Source organism: Bombus pyrosoma, linkage group LG1, assembly GCF_014825855.1.
Source record: "Bombus pyrosoma isolate SC7728 linkage group LG1, ASM1482585v1, whole genome shotgun sequence".
Classification (NCBI taxonomy): domain Eukaryota; kingdom Metazoa; phylum Arthropoda; class Insecta; order Hymenoptera; family Apidae; genus Bombus; species Bombus pyrosoma.
Genome location: NC_057770.1, coordinates 7,463,701 through 7,488,111, shown reverse-complemented (window position 1 = coordinate 7,488,111; position 24,411 = coordinate 7,463,701). Strand labels below are relative to the sequence as shown.

Below are 24,411 nucleotides of genomic sequence, written 5' to 3'. Positions count from 1 at the left end.
CATAGATTTATACTGCGTGAATACGAATGTGGTACAAAGCGTCATTGAAATCGAATTCCCGTTAGAATTTTGTCTGCTACGTTATCAACTGGTCGTAGAGAATACGTGACTTGTGAGGATTTGGCAAACGATAATGTCTGTTACGTGCTCTCTTGAAACAGGCATCCAGTCACTTTAGAACTTCGGCAAGTATACCAAGCGAATCTCTTTCGTTTCTATTCAGTTGGTCAATAATTCAACCATTCGCTAAACCGCATCGGAAACACCTGTGACAATACTATGTGTGAAATCTTTATCGTATACGCTTTCGTACTTTTTTATTTTCGTTCTGTGAAACAAACATAAACACATGGAGACGAACAATGTACGTAGATACACTCGTGGGCGAAGCAGAAACCGAACGTAATCTTGAGAATTTTTATGAACCTGTTGTGGAAAAGTTGTACAAAAGTGGACGAGGAACATTTCACGATGAAAGGTAATGTTTTACGCGAAAAATGTAGATACACTACCATTTAGAAGTAGAATTTCGACTGCCGAAACTAATCGTGTCACACGTTATTTAAATTATCGAATTTTCCGAATATAATTCAATCAAGTTGCATAAAATTCAAAATTCTTCCTCGGGAGATTTGTGCACTTATACCAAGATCTCTTTATGCTTTCTTAAAATTAAAAAAACTTTTTTAAAAAATACTGGTAGATTATTGGTTATTGTATGCCGCTTTTTAAAAATTAGGTACATGATTCCAAATTTTTTTTTATTAGATATATTAGAGCATGTATATTCCTGTAATGGTGACCATAAACCCTGTAAGGTGCTGTACACGTCAGTAAGTTGTTCCGTTTCAAGAAGTGTCGATATTTGAAAGTTGCTACCGCTTGACATTGGGTTTACGACTAGTCTTGTGTCTATTCCGCTAGTAGCAAGTGAACATAAAGTACAGAATTGATCGAAGTTGCGAGATGAAATCGTTGTGCTTGCTGAGAAACGTATGGTTTCGATTGAAAATATCAGTTTACGAAGAAAGGAAATGAAGCTTGTAAAGATGAAATAAAACAAGTTGGAAGTATACAAATATCTGATTAGGAAATACGAGTATTATGAAATTCAGTGAAAAAAGGTATACAAATATTTTGTATCTTGCTATGTATAGTTTATAACAAGCATAAGTCTTTGTGTTTTTTATGATATCTAAACGATAGTAATGCAATGCTTTTAAACAACGAGTCTGAATTTCGAAGTTGCTTGTTAATTTTATTATGATAAGAAGTAAAATCGGCGTTGGTTTTTTCTTAAGATCTTTAAATTTTATTCCAATTTGTATAACAACGTCGACAACTTTTATCTCTATGGAACTTTTATATATAGTCAGATGTATTGTAAATGTCTCCATTATTTAATTACTAAATGATTTATAATAGTCTAATGCATTTCGTTAATTACGCATTTTTGATGAATGGGGTTAATCAATGTATCTGCCGATTAATCTTTACATTATTGATCATTAACTGGATAATGATCAGCTCGCGGGTACCACTCTGCAACTACTAATTGATATAATTCACCGACCGTAATAGCGTATTAAATTACGTTCAAAAGTTGCATAGAACCAGAGCATAATGTGATATTCTAATCGCATGAACTGGATGAATTTACGAAACTTTGAGTTTAGAAATTTCATAATAGTATATCTTCCTATACAAGCGCTTTTTAGGACCTTGAATATGTTATCACTTCAATTCAAATTTATCGTGGTAATATCTTTTAAAATGGGAATATCGTATAACCTCTCCTATCTGAACATCTATTATCAGAATGTGTACCTTACTATCCGAACACTCTGTTCTTCAAACGTTCTATTATAAGGAGATCGTGTAAGTGCAAGCACATGATTCAATTTAAATTTAGTAGTCGTATTTACACAGTATTCTAATGTCGTCGAAATCGAAACGACGCGACGTCTTAACTATAGTAGGCGAAAGCAATATAATTGACGTATCATGAAAATATTGCAACACTTTCATGGAAAATTTCACGAACATACTTTTAATGTTATACAAAAATATTTAAAATATAATATAAATAGTGTAGCAATACGACACCAGTATCATAATTATATTGCTTTGAAACAGATTTGTAAAATATATTTATTTATTACGACCATGTACACTGCAAAAGGCATAAAAATATTTGAACAGTCATTTATCAACACGAAGAACTTGCAACACGAATAGATTGATCGATGTTGCGAAACACATTGAGGATTATAGCACTGACCAATTCGATTACATTTTTCAATAAAAGTATGACGTTTTATAAATTGAAATATAGTAGAAGAAAAAGAACGTGAAGGTAAATCTTGTAGAAAATTCCCAACCATAAAGTTAACAAAAATACCAATCCAAAATTGGACCAACATTGTTGAAGACGCAAACTTCTTGGAACGACCTACTGGAACTACATTGTACATGAAATATTTTGCAGAAAGTAATCTTATTCACTGAACTTCGATGATTTTACTTGTGTTGGAATAATCAGGACCTTCTAATATCCATGCGTTGCGATGTTATTGGTCCCGTAAAGACTGAAAAGGTCGTTCTTTCAGGCATTTAATCGAAAAGTAGGTGGTAGGTGCGGCTATATCGCATATTCTTGAAGTTCGCACCAGGTGGTCGTAAAGTTGAATTGCCCACCCACGGAATCCCTTGGAATAAAACCGGAAGGTGCGTTCGCGTCTCGGTAACGAGCACCTGTGCCACCGTGGCTGCTGCTTTCAGCCCTTGAAAACGCGGCTTAACCCTCACAATCCCGGGTTGCTTTTTATGGGACCAAATAATCTTCTCGATGAAAAGGGTTTCAGCGAGAGGTTGTTCGCCATTTGAAAGAATTTGTAACAATTTCAACATGATGGACAGGATAGGGTCACGCGAGAGATATTTCGGAGGATGTTAGAAAGATGAAGCTGGCAAATCGAAAGTAGATTCAATTGAATTTCATGGAATATTGTCTATTTGTTCATGAGCTACTGCGACAAAATCTTTAATCCTTTCTTAAAATGTCTTTTCCTTTCTAATTCTTTTAGGCTATCTTGAATTTGTTTCGATCGGTACCGTCTTCGTATTTGTCAAGGGATGATTACGATATCACATGATTTAAAAGTTCTCGTTTTATTGCTACAAGATTAACACAATATTCCATTCTTTCATTACCATGCAGGTAATATCTTTATTGCCATATTTAGTCCAGTGCGATGAAAAGATATCCTAAACAAAATCAAATATTCGTGCTATCGTTCGAAGTCGAATAATCTGTTGAATATTCATTTTGTCTAATGCTACGTTGTTATTCAGTAAACAATTTCATCGATCTTAAGACACATGGCAGTTCCTAAATATAAAATATGCAAATAATTTTAATTTAATACAGTGCAGGGTACATGTGACGGAGAAATGCAAAATAGTAGAAGGAAATGGATGAATTCTGGCAGAATCCGATGGTGCATCTTCCTCTCTGCCCTAACAAGCAGAAGTTGAGTGGATGACCCAAATCCTGAAACAGCTCGTTCGTAATTAGCAATAAAAATGAGGAAAAAAACTAGAGCGACTGCTAGGCGACATAAAGCGGGCATGCAACAAGAAACAAAAACGAGATTTTTCTGCCGGGCACGCTAAACGAGGAATGAGTAGTGTTGTTTAGGAGGAGAAAGTAAGGTATTCTAAATAAGAAAATTTCCGAATACGTTACCTCGTTTTATATGATGAATTACAAAATATCAAAATACATCAAATGTATCTTTTCAACAGACTTTGCTCGTTTACGTATCTCTAATCTATTAGAATCTATTGCTAGACGAACGTACATAGCAGGATACTAATATTACTTAATGCGATGAATGCTAATTTATGATGCCTGTAGGCATCGGGAATATTACAAATCACAACTACACATTACATTTCCTCGCGTTAAATTCCTCGTTTACATAGTCCGAAATCGCTTTACTGTCGATAATTGTTCGCCTAGTAATAGTTTATTATTAACAGTTTCGACAGCGTCAATTTCTTGGAAAATACGGGCACAGGTGAACGAAATCAATTTACGAAACGCTGGGGAACTCGGATATTAAATTCTCTGGAATGCATAAATCATAAAGTTTCAATATCAAATTCGTTCGGATCATGTGCTTGGTTCTCCATCGGTTGGGATTTTGTTAACGGGAATAATTCTAATTAAATTTCTCGCCGAATATAGTATATTAGTTAGAACATTAATTATCACCAACGATAATATGTTAGAAGAACGGACGACGCGACGAGAGATTGGATATTAGAAATTCGTATCGACATCGAATTTCGTATTTATATAAAAAGAAAAGGAGATACTCAGGTAAATTGTACATGATGTATATCGTGTATGTATTTGCGCGTAGCGTAGACGTATGCTTAAAGTAGTTTTTAACGCGTTACGTAAATAGCTCGTTATTTGTTGCTCGAAACCGTGCATACTAATTAAGATAAAGGTACCGGGAGGTGGAAGGCGTAAAAATTACATATGATGTTTCTTTTACTTTTTAGTTCTCTCATTTTTTGATTGAATATTGAAGAATAGTTTAAAATTTTACAATTTTAATAATGACAAATATGCTGATTTATATTTATTATATGCAGTTATACGATCGATAAAAATTATGTGCGAAATAAATAAAATAATCACGGTCGTGAATAATATTAGTTTATTTTTACTAGATGCAGTTGTTATACGTATATACGTCGATATTACGTGCGAAATGAATACTTAAGTAAAAAAAAAATTCAATTTACGTGTCTTTAAACAATTGGAGCTTAATATCGATAATTTAAGATTCGACGCTATCTCCAGAGAAGAAGATCGAAACAGTTCATATACATAAAATACCAATATACATATGTACCGATTATAACAAAGTAGTTATACAAGTTGTTCGAAACAGTTGGGATCAATCTTCGACAGCGTGTAGTATTCATAAAAGCAGTAAAAAAAGGTCTTAATAAACGTCTGAATATCACCAGATATTTCGAAGTTGTAATAGGTTTTCAAGTAATACGCTGTAACCGCATAACACGCTTTATTGCCTGTGTCCATATACAAATTGTCAAGTAAATCGTTAAATCAAGCATGATACCAATGTCATTCAGTAACAGTAACAAAAGAATATACTTTGTTACTTTATTATTGTATTACAGCATCCATGTGCGCGTAGAATCATTCCTCAGTTTACTCTCGCATCATATTTTAATAATGGTTCTATGAGGAAACGTGATGAAGGGTGTGTTGAAATGAATGGGAGTCATATTGAACATATGGTACGGACAGAGGCAGGTAATACTTTACTGATCAGAACGTCTTATATATGTGAAACTAATGATAGGTGAACAGTGTTTACTATCATTTTTTAAGTTACTTGATCCCAAATTTCTGAAACATTCTATACGTCATAAAATGTAAGATATTAAGAATCGATTAATTGATACAGTAAAAAAGTTGAGTATTTCTACGATATCCATTGTTATATCGAAAGATACAATTAAAATATAAAAGTTTTAAATAACAAAGCATTGTGTGTATGTATTTCTTTTTTCTTTTTTAAGTTTAGAGAAATGTAAAAGGAGGAGGTTGTGATGAAATAATTTTCTCCTTCTTTTTCTTGATTACATCTGTTTCTAAAGAAAAAAAGAACCGCTATGAATTCCTTTTTATCTTCATTTGATTTCCTTTCATGTATAATTATATTATCGAGCAAAAAATTTAATATCTTTTAATTCAGATAAAAATTTTATTTCAAAAATCGCAATTTGAAACAGAATCACGTTTGCAATAAGATTTCACGTTATTTCTCTAGCAAAGGTTGAAATGCGTTTATTATAGTTTTTACAGACAGATCTGAATCGGTGAAAACTGTCTTACAAACTGTGTTGTCAAATTTTCATAACTTTTCTTTTATTTTGAGGATTTTGAAATTATCAATAAAAAATCGTTACGAAATAGTTATACTTCACAGAATCTTCTTATTCGAACGAACGGAAAAATTTCATATCATATTCTTTATTTATTTTTCCATATAGAATCTCCTCTTGCCGATGGTATTACTCCTTCTGCCTTACATAGTATATAACTCACATCAAACTTTCTAATGAGATTTGGATCAGAAGATTGAGATTACGTATTTGAGTCACACGTACTTAAAATTCTCATCTTGTACCAGAACAACACTCTGACCAATTAATCTTTTGTCTGTAAAGCTAAATCACATGTTACGTTATACACAATATCAATACGTGTTCTGATACGTATGAGCAGAAATGTGTAAGTGATCATACAATAATTAATCTTCATTCAAATTTAAGAACGCCCTGCCATCCGTTGTGTACTCCCTTCATGGATTTCGTACATGATAAATAATTTTATGCAACAATTAATCTTCTTTCATCTTCAAAAACATTGTGCCAAGCATTCCATTGTACATATCGTACTGCGTGACGTACATACGTCTACCTATTTCACACGCTACAAAAGTATCCCGCGTTCTGAGTACAATTTTTGGCACATTGTGACAAAACTTTGCGAAGAACGGTAGCCGAGAACATTGTAGTTTTTAGCGGTTAAGATCCATGCGAATTATTTTGCAAATCTCATTCGTGGTGGAACGGCGCCGGTTTTTATGGCCATTACGCGTGGTCGAGGAAAGTTATTGCTCGTTGCGGGTAGTTTACTAGCTCTAATGCTCCCACAGAAACCGTATATATTTCTACGTAGCGACGATGTCGGTAATGTTTCACTCGGGCCATATAGGAGTTCGATCGTCACCGGTTTGGTAGAACAAACATTTTTGACCGGGCACGCGTACAGCTGCAACATGTCGTTCGCTTCTGCTAGCGAAAATCTATTCGAGGAAATAGCGAAAATTGGTTATGATTCAATTGGAAGAATCGGCAAGCGTTTAATCATCGCTGCTACTAGCTCGATAGACGCGTCAAACGATTTCGAAGATTTATAGTGGCTAATTTTAATACAGTGGCAATATTTTTTGAGTGAAAGATTTATTTCTGGAAAACAGGGCCCAATGCTATGTAAACGTTGACGGGAACGATATTTCAATGAAATAACATTTCAATTAGGGGTAATGATTTTGTTAACTGTGTTCATTGATATAAATGAAATTGTTGTAATGAAAAATCGAGGATATCGCTTCTCTTTAAGGCACTTTATTTTCGAATTATTTATATAATTAATTATTATGCGGGCGATATTTATACACGATGTTATTCTAAGCATCAAAAGAATGAGAAAGGTTCATGCACAAAAATGTCGTTGAAGGCTTATTTTTTAAATTGTTAACAATTTAGTTTTACGTTGGAAATACATTGATACCTGCATACGATGCAATGAATAAGCTGACAAATTTTCTTCTATATTTCTACTATCATTCGACAATATCTATACGGTGTTCCAGAATATTTATGACGTTGATTCTAGACATCGAAACGTGGAAAAAATTCATGTTCTAATTCATAAAATCGACTTATAAAATTTCACCTGTTTCGTTGACAAAATCGCTACTACTATGAAAGAGAATTTATTAATATTAGCAACTTGTAAGCTGGAATTTGCGGCGTATAAAATATCGCTAATAGTGTTAGTTCAATTGAGCGAAAGAGTCCTACGCATGTACGAATAAACACTCACGAATAAGCTATATTTTATTTTATTATCTTCTCGTGCTTCTTGATTTGATCATTTGTAGCTATTGCTTTTTCTATATTATTACACGCGTTATATAACGAATAAAATAAATAATTTGTTACGTTTTGAAAATAATTGGTTTCTCGTTTGTTTGTATGTTTTACATACATATATTGCAGTTACTTGACAATAAACTACTTTTCCAAATAAAAAAGTACTACAAACAAGCGAACAATTTTAACATGCAAATTAATTTCATCTTCGAAATATTCTATCATTTGGGAAAATTGTTTATCAATATCAATTTATTACAATAATATTTGTCGCCACTGTTTAAAGTCAGCTCGTAAAAGGAAACTTGTAATAGCCTATACGAGAGCTATGTCACATTGAGTAGAGTAGAATATTTAGTACGGAACTACGTTATATTCTGTTCAGAGTATACGTAAGTCGTGTACAGCGTATGAATCTAAATTCGAGTAGGCGAAAGCGAGATTCGACGAGTGAACAGCGAACAGTTGAGGTGACCAATTAAGATGACGTACAATGGAACTACATAAGTTGTTGTACGTGTACTGGTTGGATTATACGGTGCACCGGCGTCCGTGGCAACGACACAAAGTGGAGGGTGCAAATCGCAAATTACTAGCTACCCTATTGCAAATTTATTCGACCACGTATTTTATTTCGAGACATCGCAATTCCTATAATTTATTTAATCCGCTGTATTTATTTTGCTAAACAATTTTTACAATTCTACACAACATACAACAGAGAAGAGAGAACGCAAAAAGAATAGCAAAGATTTGATACAGGTTTTTTTAAAATACAAGTCTATCTATATTTGCCTAGATGTTATATTATTCGAATGCTAAAATAATAAAATGTATAGAGTCGGACTGTTCTGTTGTAAATTTAAAGTCTTATAAAAAATTTAGTTTCAATGTACCTGACAGAAAAAGGAGTTTTAAAAACAATTGCCGATATCAATTTGTATTTTAATTAAAAAATTTAAATTAAATCAATTTCAATTGTAATATGTATAACTGAGATGATATAATTTCAAATAAAACAATTCGTTTCAATGAACAATCCCATGTACTCCGTACATTCGTAGGCAACAATTTCATCAAAGCAGTCGACAATTACAACTTTCTAATTACAATTACCATTATCATGCGGATCGAGTCTGGATCAAATGTAGTAATTAAACTGGCACACTCGAAGCTTGTTCAGCGAAGCTATTTGACTTGAGAGTCTCGTTGACTCGGGGGTGTGTCGAGCGAATTTCCCTTATTGACATTAGAAGTGCGGTAAGCCGATGTTTATTGTATTTCGATGATGACACGGATTCATTCGGCGCGATATCTCCGGTAGAAAAGCTACACGGGAAATAGTCTATCGATATTGGCGACGGAACAGTTGGCAGGTCGCGAAACAACCACGCGAATAGGACGCACGCTGACTACTTTCTGCATCGTTGATTTCAACCGAACGATTTCTCAATAGGAGAAGAAAAGCCTTTGAAACATCTACCGTGGCCCGTTTCTATCCTTTGACTGTCTAATACTTTCGATATTCCACGAATGAAGATTGTATCGGCAGCTGGTCACCCGTTCACTCGGGCAAGTGCAATTTCTTCTTTTGTCCCGCGTGTTTGTTAAAATCTAGTTATGCGTTATTTCTTTATTTCTGGCAGTTAATTAAAGTTTTCACGTTTTATAGTAATTGGGCGGAGTTTTAATTAATAGTCTTGTGCAATAGAGAGGAAGCAGAGTGGTAACTATGCTGGATTAACGTGAAAATATTTGTTAGCCTTCTAAAAGCTGGAAAAATAGAAGTAGAGAGAGATTATTAATAATTAGAATTATCAGTGAATTACGGATCGTCGTGTATTTATGCGAAATTTGATTAGTCAAAGATACACAGAATGCATACAATTAATAAGTAAAAATTTCGTTCGTATTGTTACTACACTTTTTATTCCAAAGAATTTGTTAATATGTCGTATGCATTTGACGATGATCTTGATAAAATCGATTAGACTTAATAAAGTTAATCTGTTAATATAAATTTACGTAGAGACTTACTAAAAAACTTCCTATGTTGAAGGAACAAACCTTAAAACTATCTGTCGTTTCATACAACGTAATCAATAAACAAAAAATACACAGTAATAATGGAATGGAAATATTTTGTCATATAGTCCCGTTTCCATGTACATTAAAAATATTTTCAACTTAGACAAAGTAAGATCACGCGACACGTTGAGGTGTATGGGATAAATATGTATATTTTTATATTTAGATGTTCATTATAGGACGCCTGGGAGCACAAGATGAATAAACATAAGTTTCACTATTATTTCATTTCTTAGGTTCTCGGTATTTTAGATTAATTTCTGTAAAAGAAAGCGTTTTTATGCATATGCATAAATAATGCATCAGCGAGTATTTTAGGTATCAAAGAATACCTTCAATTTTTTTCTTTATTAGAAACAATAGAAAGAATTTATAAAACAATAATGTACAGTGTATAAATAAAAATACAAAGAAGACATTGTTATTGCAAAGGTGTGAATGGAATAAATATGTACCTGTACAGTCTAAGTTTTATCATGAAAACATTCAAAATAATGAAAAGCTTTCTGTTTTCTTTCCTTTTCTTTTATTCTTTCTAAAATATAACACACCAATCTATAATATAGAGTTACGTATCATGGTTTATCTTTTTTACTGGAAAATATAAAATCTTGTATACTAAGATGGATAAGAATTGAACCCTTGTAATTTTTTCTTTCTTTCTTTTTCTTCTGTAAATTTGTATATCATTAGACACCCAAAAGTATTCCTTTGTGCGAAATTATATCAATAAGAGAACGACAAGCATCTTTTTTTAATACAAACGTATTCTAAAAAAAAAGTAGATAAATAAACGAAAAAAATGAATAAATCTTGTACAAATTAATTAGCTTCCTTGGGATTTCATATAAAAATCGTTATCTCACAGTGAGAATTAACAACCCACGATGATAAGTGATAATTACGGGTCTTTAGGTAGTTCATTATAATTTGTGACATAGCTGGCTCGAAGCCTTCCATTTATTACACAGGATGAAAACGAAATATACGAGCTTCTCATTGCGTAAAATTAGCGAATCGCATCAGCCCTAGCCGGACGAATTGCGCGTTTCTTTTATCTCGCTTCCCTTTGATTACATTGCTACGGATTAGTTTAACATAATCCGGCTTCGCATAAAATTAGCCGTCCGCTGTGTTTTTATTTCATGCAACTATATCTTTGTTGCTTTTAATGCTTCTTACTATGTACTGGTTGAAGCAAGTGTTCACTTTATTATTCAATTAAGAACGCATGTCACAAACGTAAGAATTCCTATCGTTACTGAAAGACGCGTTGAAAGATTTTCATTGCATATAAAATTACTCAGGATGAGAAGAGAACGACTTTGTTTCCATCAGAATGTCGGGGTATCCAATTTTCACGCGTGAAAGACTCTAACTTTCCTAAGAAAATATTTAAGGTTTCGTCCGAGTTCAGTAACTCACAATGCAATCTTGCTTTGTACTGTTCCACGTTCCTTGAAATAAAGACGGTATGTATCCTCCTAGAGACACATTAAAACGCGAGCACAGTCGATGCTGCTGTTTAAAATGAAACAGCTTGTGTCTCTTTATTGCGTCAATCTTGAGAAAACCTGATTTTTAAAACCCGCTATCGTCCTAAAACTTAGTCACTTCTCCCAATGCTACTTATTAAATATTGTAGATAGAAAATAAATTTGTTGCCAAAATTTTGAAAATTGTAAGTTAAAATGAAACAGCTTGTGTCTCTTTATTGCGTCAATCTTGAGAAAACCTGATTTTTAAAACCCGCTATCGTCCTAAAACTTAGTCACTTCTCCCAATGCTACTTATTAAATATTGTAGATAGAAAACAAATTTGTTGTCAAAATTTTGAAAATTGTAAGTTAATAACGTTTTCATATACGGAATGAATTATATATAATATATATTTATATATATTCACGCATTATAATTCACGCATAACTTAATTTATAATAACACAGGATTAACTAGCAACATACTGTACATTAAAACTGTTTCCTTGCCTTATCGTGTTCTATGCATGTACATAGTTTTCTTCCCATGTAGTCATATGCTTTCGTATGCAACGGAAGATAAATTATGTATAAGAAAACACGAAATGAAACTCGAACGTTCGTAATTTGCACTAAACTTATTTGCAACCGTATATGCATTAATTATATATTCATGAGGCTGACTGATAGAGGAACGAGTGGATGAATTTGTAACAGAAAAATATATTGAAATAAGTATAGATATAAGTATACGTACAAGTATAGTGTATGCTGATCCAGATCCTCACTCTTTCAGTGTTACAATACAATAGAATATGATAGGAAGCACGTTCATACATTTATAGCAAAGGACATTACCAAAAAAGTTAACCTTGGTGTGTAGCTCTAGCTGAAGGATACAAGAAACAGCAATAGAAATCTATCTGTAATCCAAAACAAAATATATATTCAAGGGCACAATAATATGGACCTCTTCTTGTTTCTAATTTTTTTGCTTCACTAAATTTTGTTTTCTTCGTAACAGCGGTGTCGAGGTCACCGGTATACAAAAGGAAAGGTGTAGAGTTTTTCTTGAAGTAATTATTTCAACATACATAGATTAAGATAAATTGAAAAATTATCGATACGTTCGAATGATCCAAGCTCGCGCGTCACAGTCGACCGATGGAACGAATCATTTTTCTATCGTTTCTTAAAAATTCAATCAGAACATTGTAAATTAGAGACCTCGTCTTTACTATTTTATGTCCTTTTATGGTTGCGAGCAAAGATTGATTCTTGAAAGCGTTTCACGGTGATTTCAGGCACGTGGTCTTAAGTGGACGTAAATAAACGACAATCGAATTACTGCGGACTAATCTCTCGTAATACGAAGTATTTCCGTTCGCTGTATCGAAATTCTTGATACAAGTTCTATCGAAGTTGAGAAACAAAACGACTCGGCAACTAATTGCCGCGTCTATCGATTGGAAGCTTGTCCGAACGGAAAATAATTTATCGTTTCTTCTGTGCAATTTATTTGCCTATATAATGTACTTTTTCATAGTTTGACGAGAAATGTTCGCCGCTAGTTTATGTAGCTGGTGTAAATATCGCGAGGTAAACGTGTTTTATCATCTATCTTTCTTTCTATGAAACTGGATGTTTTATGATGAGTAATAGTTTGAAACTTAGAAAGAGCGTGTAAAATATGTTTTTGAAAGATAAAAAATTCTATCGAAAACATGTACATACTTGGTGATGTACGATGATGTTTTGCGAGAGGACAATGTCCTTTTTCAGAGAGGTTATACGGAGAACTTAAAAGCTTGCAAAATTTTTAGAACATTTCAGTTTAGGTCAGTCTCGCTGGTAATTAACATCATCCTAGAGTCGCGTAAAATTTAATGTAAATATCCACTAGTCATTTTGCCAAGGAAAACGTAGTTTTTGTGCGACAACTTTTTCCTTTGTTGCATAATTAAAAGACCAGCGACGTGATTGGAATGTTCCATGTCCTGCTAGAAAGAAACGAATTTCCAAGGAAGTCTTGGGAAGAAATTTTCAGAGACACGAAACGTTTGGGATCAGTTACGGAGAACATTGAATATTTCAGAAGATAAAATATTTAAAACCCCCTTATAATATGCACAAAATGAACATGTTCGCATTTAAAGATGCACGTACTTCCTTAATGCAGTGACGTGTTGTAATATTATGATACATAAACTTTAATGATTTCTTACTCTGCTTTAGTAACTCAGAATTCACTACAGTTTTATCTGTAACGTTTTATGTTGAAAATTTATTCATATATATTATAAAATTCGTTCGTATATTATGTTTTAGTTTGTTACACGTGTATAAATACAAAATACACGAAAATCAAGCAACCGTTAACTCAGATAAACGAGATTTATTTTACACGAATGGATATTACCACAGCCGATATGTTAAATCAATATCATAGGTTTTTCATCATTCGGTGTTGTGGAAATTTTTCTTCGTCAAAGTAAATAAAATAAATAAATCAGATACAGAAAATTTGTTTCGGGTGAATGCTGACTATAATAATCGATATTTTAAGGTAACGTTATGAGTTCAGCAAAACTTTCGACGACACTGAAATTATTTTTCAAATCATTAAAAATAGTCTTAGTTTACGTGTGATTCAACATCGAAGCACGATTTTCTAATTTTAAAACGTTTTCCTTATCAACACGTACGTGTAATATGAACTTTACATTTCAGTGCAAATTAGTTGCAATTTTCTACATTTCGGATAAAAGATGTAATATTGTTGCACGTTATTCTTGAAATACGTTATCAAGCGTATATTTCACAAATATTCGGGGAAAGTTATCACGGCGCGTTGTTGCTCTCATAAACTTAAAGCGTAACGATCACGACGATGATAATAAATTGCCGTTGTTAACTGCATCGCGAGGAAGATTTAAAAGGATGATGCACGTGAAGCAGCATTAGCGATACGGGCCTGGTCATTAGGAATGCGATTTATGTTCCACCAGATATGCGGCGCCGTCCCGGACAAACCGATTATCAGAGCGAAAACGACGATTGCATCAATCAGTAGAACACGATTTATTGATAATAAATTGAATCTGTTAACCGAAGAGATATCTAACCCGAACATGGCCATGGAAGTAATTCTGTCATTTTCAACGTTTTCATTCAAGTATGAAACGTGAAATATATTGTGAATGTAATGGAAGATGTTAAAATTAAAAAAAGAAATATCCGTATATTATAGAAGATTAATTATATAATTAATAAAAAAATATACGTATTGTTATAATAATATCTCTGATCAGTCGATTTCGAAAGAACATTCGTGTTCGAAATATTCTTGCAACGAGTCTTCTTTGATTAACTGATTGGATTTTGACGATGTTATATTATTTACGAGTTGGTTGCGAAAAAATATTTCTGACTGAATATCTCTTGCAATTGGGTTTGTGTCCAACAATCTCTTCTCAATTGTAACTCTACCGTTTAAGTTGCAGGCGCATGAATACTTGATCACGGAGCAAAGACGTCAGAGCAAAACATAGCCACTTTGGAAGTACAAATAGAATCCTTTCATTGAATATTACTGTATTTAAATCGGGAAAGAAGAAATCGGTGGATAATTTAGTCGAGCAAAGCAACGACTAATTTTGGTGTCCTAGTTCTTCACACAGTTCAGTTTATCGACGAGAAGAAAATTGTCGCTGATAGGTCAAGAGTGTAATTACATAATTACGATATTTGTTTGCAATACAAGCACGTGTCTAGAAACTTATCAATTTCTTAATTCGTTTACTCATTATGATGATATTAAATTATATCACCTGATAATATACACTTCTTGATTCAAATTATTTATCGATATGTTAACTATTTATTAAATCAGTCGATATGTTAAATATTTATCAAATATTTATTAATACGATTGTATAACAGTTTCCTAAAACGCGTACTGCGAAATATATCAAGCAATATACGTCAAGCTTTAGTCGAGTTCAATTGTAGGCTAGCAGAAATAGATGATAATTAAATACTTGATAAATTAGATTTCGGAAGTACCTATGTTACCAAAGTTTGATCAATAGAACGTCGAACACTTTCAACAGCTGCAACTTATCTCGCACGAGTTTCTAAATCTACGCTGATTGAGAATACTTACAATTCAAGATCTTATTTCCACTCTCTAACTTTCCTACCTTTCCTAGAATTTTACGACGCGATAACACAATGCCAATAGTTTGGCAACTATCTTCTTCGATATTGTTATAAAAAGATATGAGATTCAGCGAGAGGATAAAACAGAAAATAAAATTAGAGGAATTATTGATCCTTTTCCGTGTTTCAAAATTCCTACCTTAAAATCACAGAAAAAACATGACAAGTGCACTTTTATTAATTCTTCTACTTTAAGTCTAAAAATATAAAATAATTACAAATAAATACAAATAATATCTTAATATCTTCAAACGTGCTGAATTCTAAACCCGTTTTAAACTCGTTCTCCCATAAAAAATAGAAAATTTGATTTATCGTATTCTTCCCCTGTACACTTTTCGATCGATATAAATGCTAAACGTCGATATTCTCTGCTGTATAATGTAATTTTCTACACATATGCACGTGTATGTCTTCTTACAGTAATACTTAATAAACGTAAGTAGTTAAATCACAGCCGCAACAGCTGGAAGATGTTTCCATATAAGTTTGATGATATGAAACATGACAAGAACATATGAATATATACATACATAACATATACGTTATGCTTCACACATGTGAATGACTATGACTTGTATTCTTCCTGTATGGTCTTCACTTTGAAAGTAAATTGTTTGAGAAGAACCATCATAACAAAAGATAATAAAGAATACTACGTGTGTGTTGAGAAATTGATGTTATACCAAAGTTTGGCATTTAGATACCAAACGTTTAACCTACCGATTTGTTTGATTAAATTCTATTAAAAATTCTGAATTCTTTCAGTACGAGAGAAATAGAAATAAGGAAGTAGAAACGAATTAAACGCGTTATTTAAAGCACATGGTCATTTCCAAGTTCATGTAGAAGAAGAAAAGTTTCTCGTGGAACCGCTGTGCAAAGCTTCTATGAAAAAAATCAAGATCTCCTTAATTTGCTACGCATTCTCGTGTTAAATTAATGAAGAAATTAATCGGAGAGAGAGCACGTGGTTCCGCGTTACTGTGCATTACGAGCTTAATTACGCAACGCACTCACCTTGCACAAGCAAATTGAAATAAATTAAACCTGCAGGAGTTTGTTTGACAAAGGACTTGTTTCCACATTCTGCTTTACTTTTAATTTGTCCAACTCAAATACGACTTCTTCTTCAGTCTGCGTATAATTTTTGTTATAAAATGAATAATACAATAATAATATTTCGAGACGCGTGATTCTTTACGGTTTTAAATGGTAAACGACGCATATATGAGAAAAATTCAAAAAATTATTTCTCTGTTGCAGAAAAGCATAAATTTTGCACTGAATTAATTTTAGTAATTTAATGTTATTTTTATATTCATCGTTAATTTGGATTGTGACATAAGTACAATATGAAATTTATAATAATGGCAATATTCGGTTTAAAGTCGAAGCACGTCTGACAAAGACTGGACTATTCTACTGTGGCCGGCCTATATGATATTTGTACCAATCTGCAATATCGTTTTATTCCATTTACTTTCTCGTATATACATGTTATATTGTATATTATATATCATACAAGAAAATATGTCTATATCGTTTAATTTGATTTTGAAATTGTAGTTTCTGATATTTTTGTGATAGCAAAGAAAGAAGTTCGAATGTATGAATACACGTGTCAGCGAAAAATCTTGTGAAATCTTGTGAAGAAAATCAATTGTGAATTTTCAGCTACAATAGATAGATACGTAATAACGGACATCTGTATAATGATTCAATATTTGGTGATTTCTAAAATGAGATATTTTGTGAAACAATATAATTCTAGTGAAATTATATGACTAAATGTGAAACAATGCAGTGATCAACGAACCTATTAATTTCTATTATCGGAAATGGTTAATAATAATTGATATTAAACGCTATAAATTTAAATAACTATTATATGAATTACGTTATATTGTAAGTGAGACATTCTAATAAACAATGAATCAAGAATTCAGCTATAGAAACTAAACTTAATATTAACCGTAAGGTGCTTGCCAAAAAAATATCTTTTTATTCCTATTAATTCCATTAATCTTTTAAAGTATCACTTACATGAGCGGGTCAAGAATTTCTGTGAAATTTTAAAAATATATACGCGACGTTTCATGGTAGAAACGTGTAAATATTTTGCCATTCGTTTTTTGCGTTTATTCTTTAGAACAATTTTCTGCTGTCGATATCTTCCGCTTTTGTTCTTCATCTCCGTAGTGTAAAGTTAACGGAATGTAAACTTGTTCAAAACGAGACGAAATTGCACCACGTGACATGATCGACGGGAGTGTTCGACCTGGAAGTGACAGCGAGTGTATCATGAAATGACAAGTATAGTCTATTGTATATCTAAAGCAATCGCATGTCGGAAGGATCAGTTAAAGCGATGTAATAGAACGTATTAAATTTACCAGAATTATTAACTTTAATATTTAGTGGATGTATATTTTTCTAAAGGTGAGATTCTTAGATTATGCCTGAATTTATTCAACGTATTTCATCAAATGTTATTTCTCGTTTACGCTGCCATGCATTCAGGCGTAAGAGTAAACTCGTGTTCTGAAGTAGTGAAATAACAAAATGGAACTAATAAAATAGTAAAATAACATGCAACAATAACATAATAGTAACATAACATCAGAAATGGCTCTGGTACGATTAATATCGTCTGGACCTTGAAAAACAAGGTTGAATATACATATTCATTTTCAGAGTTTCCTGACAAATATATCCCCGAAATTGTTATTTTCGATATTGACATAGATAAATGTCAAAGGTGAATAGAAATGCTTCTGAATTCGAATGCAGACTTGAAATGCATCCAACATGTTACGTAAACTCTATGAAATGCTATTGTTTGTTTCCATTTCTGCGTCTCGTTCCTTAGCAGTCTATGAGAGGGAGTCTAATGCCTTCCGCTTCAAATGATGCTGATTGAAACTACCAACGTTTTCTGAAAATAACTCCACCTCCCTTACATTGTACCTTTGGCCTGCTCTTCTTTAGAGAACGAACGAACGATACTCCCCTTAATGCCCAAGTATGAATAGAAGTTTGGCAATGAGGTGAAATTTTCTGTGAAACCTGAAATCCTCAGCTCCTACAGTCTATATCGATTCTCAAATTTTGCTATCTAATGTTTCGAACTGATATATATTTTGTTAATTGGTAAGAGTGTTCGTGGTTTTGTATTTTTATTATATTTGTTCTTTTTATTAGTTCGCTTTTTTAAAGCAACCAGTTTCATTAACTTCGATCGTTGTGGTTTGAACAAGTATTTATTTCTTCATTAATTTTCGCAATAAAGCAACATGTTTTGAATAGCAACGAATGTTTTTTTAGTTTAAAAATAAATTGCAAGAACTGTGACGTGGTCCTACATTAATAGTAGTTGTAATTAAAAGTTCCTCTAAAGTGAAAATGTTATAGAAAACGACGGTTGCACGATAATTACGAATCCTGATGGACATGAAATGGAAAATATTCATCATGAGATAGAATAAGCTTAATTTCATTTTGTTCAGGACTTCGGTAATTGTTTCATGTAAATGATATGAAATATTATCATAAGTATTACGAAATACTATCGCAGATGGTATTAATGGCACATTTTCCCACCATTTACTATGCATACAGATAGATTCGCGCGCAAATATGACTCTTTCAATCACGCAATTCAGCTCTTCGCATTATGCGGCTAATTAATCATTCGTCATTTGATTGATCATACAAACGCGGGAATACGAATCACCAAATAATCCAAGATACAGGAATCAGAACAAACTTTCTTCCCACGAATATCTTCTGGGTCAATATATTTGTGGTTAGAGTCTTCTCTCTCATCTCTTAGAGATATCGGTTTTTGCATTCGTGCAATCAGGCTCTTAATTTCATAGAACATTTTCGTATTAAAGAAACACGATTATAGATAATAAGATCATCGATTGTCTTGTATCGTTATTATCGATTACGGTAGAACACCGTGTATCTGAATTCTATTCATTAGTACGAAATTTTAGTTAGTGTCCGATTAACTAAACTCCTGCCAATTGAATCCACTTATCTGAACACGAACTCCTATTATTTGAATGAGAAATCATAGATAGCAGGGAGAATCGGTGAACTCCTATTATTATATGTATGAACTCCAATTCCACAAACTGTTTGTTCCTCGACGAGTTCACACAAATGGAGTTCTACTGGTACCTATTACGCTATCTCTATCATCTCTGTTTAAAAATGTGTAGAAAATCAATAAATAAATCAGTAATGTTATACAGAATATTTACATGTTAGGTTTTGTTTTATCTAAGACTTCGCAAACCTGTCCAAATCTATAATAATAGTATTATTCGATTTTAAAGGCGAAGCACGTCTGGCACACTGTACGACTCTACCGTGGCTGGTCTATATGAGATTTTTATCGATCTACAATATTATTTTTCCATTTATTTTCCCATACGTACATATATTGTATACACTGTCTACTATATATATATACCGCAAGGAAGAATATCAAACTAAAACTGGTACTATGATATAAACCGCACTTTGGAAATATTTTTCCAGTTTATATCTTCTCTACTCTGAGTTGGCAAAAAAAAAAAAAAAAAATATACTGTACGAAAAGTATTTGTACACTAATCCAGAGATTCCTCGAATGCAACGATTGGTACGTCGAGAGGAGCAAGCTACGCATTGAAAAATCGTATCACGTGCGAAGATCGCGAGAGCGAATTCGAATTGTTTCAAAATAACGCGTGATGGAGCAGCGTCAGATGTGAAATCTCGCGATTGGCGGACGTTTGAGTATGAATTAGACGTTTCACGGTGGTTACCTATTTGACTCGCGCGTCCTTCAAAACGCTACCTCAAAAGCAGCGGATTTCCACTCGAATACGATGCCCACGGCTGAGATATTCGCATTTCAGGAAACCGTGAATCTGTCGACTCTTCAGCCTGGTAATATTTGAAAAGATAGCTTTTACTTGACAAAACACGAGTACATATTTATCATATATACCGTGTGTTCTGCATGCGCGACATCCCGAGGCTGTTACGAATTTCCTGTTCAATGTTACACAGTGGGTGGCTCCTTTACCGGCTCAGCATTTTCCAGCTGGAAGACGCAAAGCGATTTCTAGTGTAGCTCCCGCCGGCGAAGGCCTCCTGTTGCAACCGTTGCGATTCTCTCCCATTCAAGCGATTGGCTCTGTTTAGTCAGAGATGTTCGGTTTAATGATGTATAATTCCGCATAGATCGTACCCGCGCATTGACGCTTACCGCAACATATCTCAAATTGACTTTCTTCACGCCGGATGTCGAGTTAGAGAATTTCTTCCCAGAATATGTCCCACAATGTGATTTTAACAAGATTGGATTAGTAAGTTTCACTGCACTTTCTGCGAAATGATAGAACGATAAAGTTAAAGTGCATTTTTAACATCGAATGAGTCTTCGAAATTGGATATGGATAACATAGAGAAAGTAACTTCATTCTAACTTCGTATCTGAGTTAATTAAATTATTCAAACGAAATAACAAATAATCTCACAAAGATAATGTATATTATCCAAATGATTATTTTTTAAATATGTCGTTTGAATAGCAACCTGCAGAATTTTTATAATCGATGCTTTATATCTCCTTTTCTTCGTTCCATCGTAATGTATTAAATACATATATGTAATGTACAGTATATATAGATAATAGAACATCGATAATACACCGATATAAGAGAGAGATTAAATTTTTCTAAATCCAGTTGTTGTAAGAAAGGAAGGAAATATTATCGAAGGGGATGTTAAATGTTCCAGGTCGTTCAATTGACCTTTCTCGATTTCGTTCTACTTTACTACATTCTCGTTTATCGTACACTAAACACACTCTAACCGAATATCACGTATTGTATGTGTGCATCGAATATCTTTTCTATCACAGTTCTTTTCTGTTCATGACGTTCGTATACAAATTGACGTTTTATCAATACTCGCGTCTTAAAGGAATTGTTTAGAAACTGCGTGCATAAACTCTCACAGAATATCAAGTGCAAACCGTGCAACATTCGTTTTTCTTAAAAATGACAAGTACATGTCGAATTGCTTTTAAATATTTTCAAGCAACATTTATAACTCTATTTTTTTTTTTTTTTTTATCAAACACGCGTTAGCCTCTTGATCTAGATCGATATTGTAACATGCTAAACAGTCTTCGCTTGACCCTTTCATATAGCGCACACCACATTGAGAATTAAATAGAAACGAGTCGTATTATGGAAATTGACCAATTCATATGCAAGACATCCTTGTTATTATTTGAAGATGGAAATTTTGCTTTTCTTTTGATATAGGTACAGTTTATTTCTCATTTAAATATTATGCTCTGATTGTACTAACTAGTAAACTAATATCGTTGAGAATTCTGATTGTCAATTCGATAATTATTCTTCTTAATACATCAAACGAGATGAAATTACATAGATAGACTACATCATTCCTTTATTTTATCTTTCACCTTCCATTTTTTAAAATTAATTTATTTTATAATAAATTTATCAAACTGACACTACATTAGACCAATATACATTCAAGTATAAAATTGTTCGTGTCTTTCACAAATGCTGAAGCAATCTGCAAGATATTTTACTTTCGTAGATTCATCTTAACATGTCAAATTTATACAGAGGATCGATGATGGTCAAATGTTTGAATTATTGAATATATAAGATAATAGTAGGTTGGATAATAAATTTGTACAGGACTCTGAATGTACATGAAAAAGGAATCAAAAATAGAAAATAATATTTCTGTATAAAGAGCTTATTAATCAAACATAATTTTAGTCAATGATAATTGATTATTATATTTAGTATCTGGAGAATTTTATAGTATATTAAGATCGTTCGGTAAATAAAAGTGTAACAGCAAAGATAAAAAAGTATACTTTGCGAAATATCGTGCAGCTAAAATTGAAGCGGCTACATACAGCCATGAATGTAATTTCGTGAATTATTTACATGTATAGGTGTACCAACTTGAAGAGAAGCTTTCAAGTAACGGTTCACTTTTTTCTTCGGATCCGGGGTAATGCTTGCAAAACAGAAGCCACTTTAAGACAGCAGGGTGATAATCGAGAATGGTAAGTTGATGTTTTATACTGCATAGTAAAGCGAGGCTACCAGGGTACGAGGGATGAGGTACCAAGACCGTGCTACGAGGAAGGAAATCTTTTTTTCCACCAACTTCCTTTATGTTCGAAAATAAGAACAGTTCTTTATAAGCATAGCTTCCTCGAAAAACGTAAATTTAAATCGTTGGATAAAGTAAATTGTCCAGAATCATAATCTAAAAAAAGGGGAAGGGAAGCGGAAATGTATATAGAAATTCAAAACATATGAATGTTCAGAAAAGTATCGACTAATGGATTTTTGATACAAGGATAGATGGTATCCACGGCTTTAATACATTAGTGCAACATGGGACAGAAGATTAATAATAAAAAAATGAATGTAGTCACGAAGCAACTTTCGACAAAATAAAATGTTGACTTTAGAGTGTGAATTAAATTAAGAATAGTACTTTTTCTGACTAATACTTATTATATACTAATAAAATTTTATGGTATATTAACGCATGGCATAAACAAATCATACTGTTATTTATGGCGAAACCAACCATAACGGATAATTGACGAGGAATAATCATCAAAGAGAAATTCATTCGAATAAATCTGATTTTTAAACGTAACTGAATCCTTTGTCTGTCCTCGTGACGATACGTACTCCTTTATTTGAATTTGCTGTTTCCAACAATTGCGGTTTCATATTCGAGCTCATATTATTTCATAAACAACTTGATGCATATGTTTTACTTGTAACACAAATATTCGACTGTTTTATCAAATGAAACATTTACTCGACAGTCAACAATATTAAATATTATTCGAACATTTTACTGCAATAAAAATTAAATAAAATATCTTTTAGTACAATTTTATTTTCATGTGAAATTATACGAGCTAGAATATTCTATTAAAATCAAATGACAGAAAATTTGTTTAATACTTACTATTAAATCAGATACGCCAACGCGTATAATTTTTATTATTATATGTAATAATACATATGTTTAATATACATGTATAATAGTACTTATCGAAAATTTATTGAAATAAAAAGAAGAATCATTTTCATTCGCTTCGAAAATGAGCAAAATATTCAGTAAAAAAAATTTCATTATAAGAAGGAGAATTCCAATAAAATTTAATTAAATTCTTTACACTTTTAATTTTTCTTTTGATATTATTTGAAATTTCGGCCTGAGAGATGTGGACAAATCATATATTTTATGGAAGTTAAGCTTAGATAGTTTCTTTATTCATCCAATTTGATGATCCAACGAAAATTGAAGCGAAACCAAATAACTAATTCCTCTTACATTTTATTAAATACACAGCATACGATACATTTAATGAGATGTATAGAGGAATAACTGTATACATATATACTATCTTTCGTTATCAATTTATTAACATACTTGATTATTGATTATTAAAAGTGATAAGATTTAATTTTCATTCCTATGCTAATTAAGCATATCGATGTGGAAATAATGATTGTGAAGTGAGATTGTCAAACTTGCAGCATGTGAATTGTAGTAATTTACAATATTTCTAGTTTATTGAAGTGAAATCTTTTTTTTTCACATGTTTCTAGCGTTTTCGCATATTTCCATAGAAAATAAAAGATATCGACAAATCACCGAGCTACCAGAATTTGGTTCACAGTTACAAATTCAGTAGCAACGATCGAATAGTATCAGCAAATTCACGAAACGCTTGAAAGTCAATGTTCAAATTGTAATTTGT

General features: G+C 32.6%; 1 protein-coding gene across 4 annotated transcripts in view; it reads left to right on the top strand.

Moving 5' to 3' along the window:
• Window positions 1–24,411, top strand: part of LOC122565940 (tyramine receptor 1-like) — a 99,741-nt gene that overhangs the window by 27,422 nt on the left and 47,908 nt on the right. Inside the window, exons 1-2 of one of the 4 annotated variants that reach the window (XM_043722515.1) lie at window positions 205–478; window positions 22,570–22,683. The exons of 1 other annotated variant lie outside the window; for it this stretch is intronic. The gene's annotated coding sequence lies outside the window, so the exon portion shown is untranslated. Of the gene's footprint in view, window positions 1–204; window positions 479–22,569; window positions 22,684–24,411 lie in introns of those variants that run through there. 2 more of the 4 variants (XM_043722505.1, XM_043722531.1) reach the window with 2 other exon arrangements.